We start from the raw sequence: 9,831 nt of genomic DNA on the forward strand, positions 1-9,831 counted from the left end.
GCTCCAAGGTGCGGCGTGCACGTTGTCGGAGCCCGGTTTGCCCCGGGTGCGCACCTCGCCTGCACCTTGGCCGGGGTGGGCACCTTGGCTGGGTTTGCCCAGGGTGCGCTCCGAAGCGGGGTTACTGGAGCGCCCCCTCTTTTTTTGTCAGAGAGTTTGGTGGGGTTTCTCGCATTGGCTCTTCCCAGGCCCGGTTGTTGGGTGCGCTCCCACCCTGGCGCGCGCGAAGTTGGAAGTTGGGTTAATTGCCCGGGCGCGCACCTTCGCCAGGGTGGGCACCTTGGTGCGCAAACCTTGGCTGGGCTGCGCACCAGGGCGGGCTCAAGATGGCACCAGCATTCCCTTTTTCTCACTATCTTTCAAAACGGAAATTTTAAAATCTCGTTTTTTTTTTGCCTTTTATGGAAATTAGTGAAGGCATCGCATCAAAGGTGCGCACCTCGCTGCCCACCTTGGTGTGCTCCGAGGTGCCCACCACGGTGCGCAACGCCGGTGCGAACCCGGGAGCGCCCCGATGTGTGCTCCAAGGTGCGGCGTGCACGAAGTCGGACCCCGGTTTGCCCCGGGTGCGCACCTCGCGTGCACCTTGGTGCGCACACCTTGGCTGGGTTGCGCGGCCTGGTGGGCACCATGGTGCGCACCAAGGAGCGCTCCGAAGTGTGCTCCAAGGTGCGGCGTGCACGAAGTCGGAGCCCGGTTTGCCCCGGGTGCGCACCTTCGCCGCGGTGGGCACCATGGCGTGCACGAAGTCGGAGCCCGGTTTGCCCCGGGTGCGCACCTCGCGTGCACCTTCGCCGGGGTGGGCACCTCGGCTGGGTTGCGCGCCCTGGTGCGCACCAAGGAGCGCTCTGAAGTGTGCTCCAAGGTGCGGCGTGCACGAAGTCGGAGCCCGGTTTGCCCCGGGTGTGCACCTCGCGTGCACCTTCGCTGCGGTGGGCACCTTGGCTGGGTTGCGCGCCTTGGTGGGCACCATGCAGTGCACGAAGTCGGAGCCCGGTTTGCCCCGGGCGCGCACCTCCGCCAGGGTGGGCACCTTGGTGCGCACAACTTGCCTGGGCTGCGCACCAGGAAGGGCTCAAGATGGCACCCGCGTTCCGTTTTTTTCACTATCTTTCAGAACGGAAATTTTAAAATATCGTTTTTTTTTGCCTTTTCTGGAAATTAGTGAAGGCAGCGCATCAAAGGTGCGCAACGCTGGTGCGAACCTGGGAGCGCTCCGATGTGTGCTCCAAGGTGCGGCGTGCACGAAGTCGGACCCCGGTTTGCCCCGGGTGCGCACCTCGCGTGCACCTTGGTGCGCACACCTTGGCTGGGTTGCGCGCCCTGGTGGGCACCATGGTGCGCACCAAGGAGCGCTCCGAAGTGTGCTCCAAGGTGCGGCGTGCACGAAGTCGGAGCCCGGTTTGCCCCGGGTGCGCACCTCGCGTGCACCTTCGCCGCGGTGGGCACCATGGCGTGCACGAAGTCGGAGCCCGGTTTGCCCCGGGTGCGCACCTCGCGTGCACCTTCGCCGGGGTGGGCACCTTAGTGTGCAGACCTTGGCTGGGTTGCGCGCCCTGGTGGGCACCATGGTGCGCACCAAGGAGCGCTCCGAAGTGTGCTCCAAGGTGCGGCCTGCACGAAGTCGGAGCCCGGTTTGCCCCGGGTGTGCACCTCGGGTGGGCACCTTGGTGCGCATGCCTTGCCTGGGCTGCGCACCAGGGCGGGCTCAAGATGGCACCCGCGTTCCTTTTTTTTCACTATCTTTCAAAACGGAAATTTTAAAATCTCATTTTTTTTTGCCTTTTTCTGGAAATTAGTGAAGGCAGCGCATCAAAGGTGCGCACCTCGCTGCCCACCACGGTGCGCAACGCCGGTGGGCACCCGGGAGTGCTTCGAAGTGTGCTCCAAGGTGCTGCGTGCACGTTGTCGGAGCCCGGTTTGCCCCGGGTGCGCACCTCGCGTGCACCTTCGTCGGGGTGGGCACCTTGGCTGGGTTTGCCCCGGCTGCGCTCCGAAGCGGGGTTATTGGAGCGCCGCCTCTTTTTTTGTCGGAGCGTTTGGTGGGGTTTCTCGCATTGGCTCTTCCGAGGCCCGGTTGCCACCCTGGCGCGCACGAAGTCGGAAGTAGGGTTAATTGCCCGGGTGCGCACCTTTGCCAGGGTGGGCACCTTACCTGGGCTGCGCACCAGGGCGGGCTCAAGATGGCACGCGCGTTCCGTTTTTTTCACTATCTTTCAAAACGGAAATTTTAAAATCTCCTTTTTTTTTTGCCTTTTCTGGAAATTAGTGAAGGCAGCGCATCAAAGGTGCGCACCTCGCTGCCCACCTTGGTGTGCTCTGAGGTGCGCACCCGGGAGCGCTACGAAGTGTGCTCCAAGGTGCGGCGTGCACGTTGTCGGAGCCCGGTTTGCCCCGGGTGCGCACCTCGCCTGCACCTTGGCCGGGGTGGGCACCTTGGCTGGGTTTGCCCAGGGTGCGCTCCGAAGCGGGGTTACTGGAGCGCCCCCTCTTTTTTTGTCAGAGCGTTTGGTGGGGTTTCTCGCATTGGCTCTTCCCAGGCCCGGTTGTTGGGTGCGCTCCCACCCTGGCGCGCGCGAAGTTGGAAGTTGGGTTAATTGCCCGGGCGCGCACCTTCGCCAGGGTGGGCACCTTGGTGCGCACACCTTGGCTGGGCTGCGCACCAGGGCGGGCTCAAGATGGCACCAGCATTCCCTTTTTCTCACTATCTTTCAAAACGGAAATTTTAAAATCTCGTTTTTTTTTTGCCTTTTATGGAAATTAGTGAAGGCATCGCATCAAAGGTGCGCACCTCGCTGCCCACCTTGGTGTGCTCCGAGGTGCCCACCACGGTGCGCAACGCCGGTGCGAACCCGGGAGCGCCCCGATGTGTGCTCCAAGGTGCGGCGTGCACGAAGTCGGACCCCGGTTTGCCCCGGGTGCGCACCTCGCGTGCACCTTGGTGCGCACACCTTGGCTGGGTTGCGCGGCCTGGTGGGCACCATGGTGCGCACCAAGGAGCGCTCCGAAGTGTGCTCCAAGGTGCGGCGTGCACGAAGTCGGAGCCCGGTTTGCCCCGGGTACGCACCTCGCGTGCACCTTCGCCGGGGTGGGCACCTCGGCTGGGTTGCGCGCCCTGGTGCGCACCAAGGAGCGCTCCGAAGTGTGCTCCAAGGTGCGGCGTGCACGAAGTCGGAGCCCGGTTTGCCCCGGGTGCGCACCTTCGCCGCGGTGCGCACCATGGCGTGCACGAAGTCGGAGCCCGGTTTGCCCCGGGTGCGCACCTCGCGTGCACCTTCGGCGGGGTTGCGCGCCCTGGTGGGCACCATGGTGCGCACCAAGGAGCGCTCCGAAGTGTGCTCCAAGGTGCGGCGTGCACGAAGTCGGAGCCCGGTTTGCCCCGGGTGCGCACCTCGCGTGCACCTTCGGCGGGGTTGCGCGCCCTGGTGGGCACCATGGTGCGCACCAAGGAGCGCTCCGAAGTGTGCTCCAAGGTGCGGCGTGCACGAAGTCGGAGCCCGGTTTGCCCCGGGTGCGCACCTCGCGTGCACCTTCGCCGCGGTGGGCACCATGGCGTGCACGAAGTCGGAGCCCGGTTTGCCCCGGGTGCGCACCTCGCGTGCACCTTCGCCGGGGTGGGCACCTCGGCTGGGTTGCGCGCCCTGGTGCGCACCAAGGAGCGCTCCGAAGTGTGCTCCAAGGTGCGGCGTGCACGAAGTCGGAGCCCGGTTTGCCCCGGGTGCGCACCTCGCGTGCACCTTCGCCAGGGTGGGCACCTCGGTGCGCACACCTTCTCAATGTTTTCTTGCCTTTTCTGGAAATTGGTGAAGGCAGCGCATCAAAGGTGCGCACCTCGGTGTGCTCCGAGGTGCGAACCCGAGAGCGCTCCGAGGTGCCCACGAAGTCGAAAGTCGGGTTAATTGCATTGTTTTCCCCGGGTGCGCTCCGAGGTGCGCAACATCGGCGCGCACCAAGGAGGGCTCCGAAGTGTGCTCCAAGGTGCGCACGATGGCGTGCACCTCTGGTGCGCACGATTCGGAGCTCGGTTTGACCGGGGTGCGCACACCTTGGCTGGGTTGCGCACCTTTTGTGCGCTCCAAGGTGCGCACGAAGTCGGAGCTCGGTTTGCCCCGGGTGCGCACCTTCGCCAGGGTGCGCACCTTGATGCGCACGCCTTGGCTGGGCTGCGCACCTTGGTGGGCGCCATGGTGCGCACCTTTCGTGCGCTCCAAGGTGCGCACGAAGTCGGAGCTCGGTTTGCCCCGGGTGCGCACCTTGGTGGGCGCCATGGTGCACTCCGAGGTGCCCAAGATTGGTGCGCACCAAGGAGCGCTCCGAAGTGCGCTCCAAGGTGCGCGCGAAGTCGAAAGTTGGGTTAATTGTCCGGTTTGCCTCGGGTGCGCACCTTGCGTGCACCTTCGCCAGGGTGGGCGCCTTGGTGCGCACACCTTGGCTGGGCTGCGCACACCTTGGCACCCGCGTTTCCTTCATTTTAAATTTTTTTTTTTTACAATCTCTCAAGTGGGAAATTCTATAATCTCAACTTTTTTTGCCTTTTCAGGAAACTTTTGAATGGAGCGCATCATTGGTGCGCTCCGAAGTGTGCTCCAAAGCTCTCTCCAGCTGCGTGCACCTGCCCCGGCCGCGCACCCGGCCCCGCCCAGCTTCGCTCACCTGTCCCGGGCGTCTGGTGCGGAACCTTAGAGTAAGAAACATCACCGTGCACCTTGGCCAACGTGCGCGACTCGACCGAGCGCGCACTGGCCGAGGTGCACACCGATTTCACCTGGGTGCGCGCGCAGCACCTCGGGCGCACCGGGGTGCGCGCACAACGCCCGGGTTGCACCGTGGCCTGTGTGCTCGGGGCGCCTCGGGTGCGCGCTCGGTGTCGCCCCCGCGCGCGCGGTAGTGCGGGCAGCGCACCCCGGCCCGGCCCGGCCCCGACGAGAACGCAAACGGGCAAAAGGTTTATTCAAATAGCATTGCGACGCCCGGCGAAAAACTAAAAAAGGGTGCAACACCGGGACTTCCCGGGAGGTCACCCATCCCAGTACTACTCCGGCCCAAGCGCGCTTAACTGCGGAGTTCTGATGGGATCCGGTGCACTAACGCTGGTATGATCGCACCCGTTATGAGCTTGTCGCAGTGTGTACTTAGCAAACCGCGACCCACGTGCGAATCCACCCCGGCCACCCACCCCCGTCGAGGTGCACACCCTCCCTCGCGAAGTGCGCCCCGTTCGCCAAGTGTGAGCCCTGCCCGGGTGCGCGCACCTTGCTAGGGCGTCGGGTGTGCACCCGGCCCGGCCTACGTGCGTGCACCTGGAGGGGGCGTCGTGTGCGTGCAGTGTCCCGTCTGCAACGCGGTGCCCACACACCACCTCGGGCGCAACGACCTGCGCTCACATGTGGGCCGAGTGCACCTTGGTGCATGTTCGGGGCGCCTCGGGTGCACGCTCGATCTTGCCCCGGTGCACCAAGGCGCTCGGTTTGCCCCGGGTGCGCACTTGGTGCAAGGTGGGCACCCAAAATAGGGATCAAGCACCAAAACACAAGTTTCGGGATGCAAAATGGGACCCAAGGACCACAAATGCGTTCCAAGACCCATGATGGGTCCACGAGAACAAAAATGTGTTCCGAGACTTAATAAACAAATATTGGGTTTTAGGAGAAGAAACATGCTCTGATGCCCAAAACGAGAATCGACCCCGAAAAGGCCACAGGCCAAAAGTGGGATGCGAGACAAAAAAAAATGGGACCCGAGGACCAAAATTGGGTTCCCAGGTCGAAGACAGGGCAACCGGACAAGAAACGACCTCTAAGGCTCGAAATGAGTCCCGACGACTAAAACTTGACAAGAAGCACCCATCAGGCACCCAACTCGACACCCATGGGATGCCGACCCACCCGGGCTTCCACCTAGCACACCTTGGCACCCACCCACCCTCGCACCCAACCTCGCACCCAACTTAGCACCTTTGAACCCACATTGGCACTCACCCTGACCCTGGCACCTTGGAACCCACATTGGCACTCACCTTGACCCTGGCACCCACCTTTGCACTCACCTTGGGACCCACCCTGGCTCCCACCTCGGCACCCACCCAGACACCCACCTTGGTTCCTTGGCACCCACCTTGGATCCTTGGCACCCACCCCGACACCCACCTTGGCACGCAACTTGGCTACTTGCCACCCACCTTGGCTCCTTGACGCCCACCCCGACAACCACCCCGTGACCTACCCTGGCTAGGGTTGGTGCACACCCACCCTGGTGCCCACCTTGGCACCCACCCTATGACCCACCTTGGCACGCACCTTAGTACCCACCCCGTTACCCACCCTAGGACCCACCCCGTGACCCACCTTGGCCAGGGTGGGTGCCTTGGTGCGCACAACTTGCCTGGGCTGCACACCAGGGCGGGCTCAAGATGGCACCCGCGTTCCGTTTTTTTCACTATCTTTCAAAACGGAAATTTTAAAATCTCATTTTTTTCTTTTTTTTGCCTTTTCTGGAAATTAGTGAAGGCAGCGCATCAAAGGTGCGCAATGCTGGTGCGAACCCGGGAGCGCTCCGATGTGTGCTCCAAGGTGCGGCGTGCACGAAGTCCGAGCCCGGTTTGCCCCGGGTGCGCACCTCGCGTGCACCTTCGCCGGGGTGAGCACCTTGGCTGGGTTGCGCGCCCTGGTGCGTACCAAGGAGCGCTCTGAAGTGTGCTCCAAGGTGCGGCGTGCACGAAGTCGGAGCCCGGTTTGCCCCGGGTGTGCACCTCGGGTGCGCACCTCGCGTGCACCTTCGCTGCGGTGGGCACCTTGGCTGGGTTGCGCGCCTTGGTGGGCACCATGCAGTGCACGAAGTCGGAGCCCGGTTTGCCCCGGGCGCGCACCTCCGCCAGGGTGGGCACCTTGGTGCGCACAACTTGCCTGGGCTGCGCATCAGGAAGGGCTCAAGATGGCACCCGCGTTCCGTTTTTTTCACTATCTTTCAGAACGGAAATTTTAAAATATCGTTTTTTTTTGCCTTTTCTGGAAATTAGTGAAGGCAGCGCATCAAAGGTGCGCAACGCTGGTGCGAACCTGGGAGCGCTCCGATGTGTGCTCCAAGGTGCGGCGTGCACGAAGTCGGAGCCCGGTTTGCCTCGGGTGCGCCCTGGTGGGCACCATGGTGCGCACCAAGGAGCGCTCCGAAGTGTGCTCCAAGGTGCGGCCTGCACGAAGTCGGAGCCCGGTTTGCCCCGGGTGTGCACCTCGGGTGGGCACCTTGGTGCGCATGCCTTGCCTGGGCTGCGCACCAGGGCGGGCTCAAGATGGCACCCGCGTTCCTTTTTTTTCACTATCTTTCAAAACGGAAATTTTAAAATCTCATTTTTTTTTGCCTTTTTCTGGAAATTAGTGAAGGCAGCGCATCAAAGGTGCGCACCTCGCTGCCCACCACGGTGCGCAACGCCGGTGGGCACCCGGGAGTGCTTCGAAGTGTGCTCCAAGGTGCTGCGTGCACGTTGTCGGAGCCCGGTTTGCCCCGGGTGCGCACCTCGCGTGCACCTTCGTCGGGGTGGGCACCTTGGCTTGGTTTGCCCCGGCTGCGCTCCGAAGCGGGGTTATTGGAGCGCCGCCTCTTTTTTTGTCGGAGCGTTTGGTGGGGTTTCTCGCATTGGCTCTTCCGAGGCCCGGTTGCCACCCTGGCGCGCACGAAGTCGGAAGTAGGGTTAATTGCCCGGGTGCGCACCTTTGCCAGGGTGGCACCTTACTTGGGCTGCGCACCAGGGCGGGCTCAAGATGGCACGCGCGTTCCGTTTTTTTCACTATCTTTCAAAACGGAAATTTTAAAATCTCCTTTTTTTTTTGCCTTTTCTGGAAATTAGTGAAGGCAGCGCATCAAAGGTGCGCACCTCGCTGCCCACCTTGGTGTGCTCTGAGGTGCGCACCCGGGAGCGCTACGAAGTGTGCTCCAAGGTGCGGCGTGCACGTTGTCGGAGCCCGGTTTGCCCCGGGTGCGCACCTCGCCTGCACCTTGGCCGGGGTGGGCACCTTGGCTGGGTTTGCCCAGGGTGCGCTCCGAAGCGGGGTTACTGGAGCGCCCCCTCTTTTTTTGTCAGAGAGTTTGGTGGGGTTTCTCGCATTGGCTCTTCCCAGGCCCGGTTGTTGGGTGCGCTCCCACCCTGGCGCGCGCGAAGTTGGAAGTTGGGTTAATTGCCCGGGCGCGCACCTTCGCCAGGGTGGGCACCTTGGTGCGCAAACCTTGGCTGGGCTGCGCACCAGGGCGGGCTCAAGATGGCACCAGCATTCCCTTTTTCTCACTATCTTTCAAAACGGAAATTTTAAAATCTCGTTTTTTTTTTGCCTTTTATGGAAATTAGTGAAGGCATCGCATCAAAGGTGCGCACCTCGCTGCCCACCTTGGTGTGCTCCGAGGTGCCCACCACGGTGCGCAACGCCGGTGCGAACCCGGGAGCGCCCCGATGTGTGCTCCAAGGTGCGGCGTGCACGAAGTCGGACCCCGGTTTGCCCCGGGTGCGCACCTCGCGTGCACCTTGGTGCGCACACCTTGGCTGGGTTGCGCGGCCTGGTGGGCACCATGGTGCGCACCAAGGAGCGCTCCGAAGTGTGCTCCAAGGTGCGGCGTGCACGAAGTCGGAGCCCGGTTTGCCCCGGGTGCGCACCTTCGCCGCGGTGGGCACCATGGCGTGCACGAAGTCGGAGCCCGGTTTGCCCCGGGTGCGCACCTCGCGTGCACCTTCGCCGGGGTGGGCACCTCGGCTGGGTTGCGCGCCCTGGTGCGCACCAAGGAGCGCTCTGAAGTGTGCTCCAAGGTGCGGCGTGCACGAAGTCGGAGCCCGGTTTGCCCCGGGTGTGCACCTCGCGTGCACCTTCGCTGCGGTGGGCACCTTGGCTGGGTTGCGCGCCTTGGTGGGCACCATGCAGTGCACGAAGTCGGAGCCCGGTTTGCCCCGGGCGCGCACCTCCGCCAGGGTGGGCACCTTGGTGCGCACAACTTGCCTGGGCTGCGCACCAGGAAGGGCTCAAGATGGCACCCGCGTTCCGTTTTTTTCACTATCTTTCAGAACGGAAATTTTAAAATATCGTTTTTTTTTGCCTTTTCTGGAAATTAGTGAAGGCAGCGCATCAAAGGTGCGCAACGCTGGTGCGAACCTGGGAGCGCTCCGATGTGTGCTCCAAGGTGCGGCGTGCACGAAGTCGGACCCCGGTTTGCCCCGGGTGCGCACCTCGCGTGCACCTTGGTGCGCACACCTTGGCTGGGTTGCGCGCCCTGGTGGGCACCATGGTGCGCACCAAGGAGCGCTCCGAAGTGTGCTCCAAGGTGCGGCGTGCACGAAGTCGGAGCCCGGTTTGCCCCGGGTGCGCACCTCGCGTGCACCTTCGCCGCGGTGGGCACCATGGCGTGCACGAAGTCGGAGCCCGGTTTGCCCCGGGTGCGCACCTCGCGTGCACCTTCGCCGGGGTGGGCACCTTAGTGTGCAGACCTTGGCTGGGTTGCGCGCCCTGGTGGGCACCATGGTGCGCACCAAGGAGCGCTCCGAAGTGTGCTCCAAGGTGCGGCCTGCACGAAGTCGGAGCCCGGTTTGCCCCGGGTGTGCACCTCGGGTGGGCACCTTGGTGCGCATGCCTTGCCTGGGCTGCGCACCAGGGCGGGCTCAAGATGGCACCCGCGTTCCTTTTTTTTCACTATCTTTCAAAACGGAAATTTTAAAATCTCATTTTTTTTTGCCTTTTTCTGGAAATTAGTGAAGGCAGCGCATCAAAGGTGCGCACCTCGCTGCCCACCACGGTGCGCAACGCCGGTGGGCACCCGGGAGTGCTTCGAAGTGTGCTCCAAGGTGCTGCGTGCACGTTG

General features: G+C 63.1%; 1 non-coding gene across 1 annotated transcript; it reads right to left on the minus strand.

Moving 5' to 3' along the window:
- Positions 1–4,988: 4,988 nt before the first annotated feature.
- LOC131871622 (5S ribosomal RNA) lies at positions 4,989–5,107 on the minus strand. Its single transcript, XR_009369835.1, has one exon. It is a non-coding gene; the product is annotated as a 5S ribosomal RNA (ribosomal RNA).
- Positions 5,108–9,831: the final 4,724 nt, after the last annotated feature.

This window comes from Cryptomeria japonica, unplaced genomic scaffold (genome assembly GCF_030272615.1).
Source record: "Cryptomeria japonica unplaced genomic scaffold, Sugi_1.0 HiC_scaffold_431, whole genome shotgun sequence".
In the NCBI taxonomy this organism is placed as follows: Eukaryota; Viridiplantae; Streptophyta; class Pinopsida; order Cupressales; family Cupressaceae; genus Cryptomeria; species Cryptomeria japonica.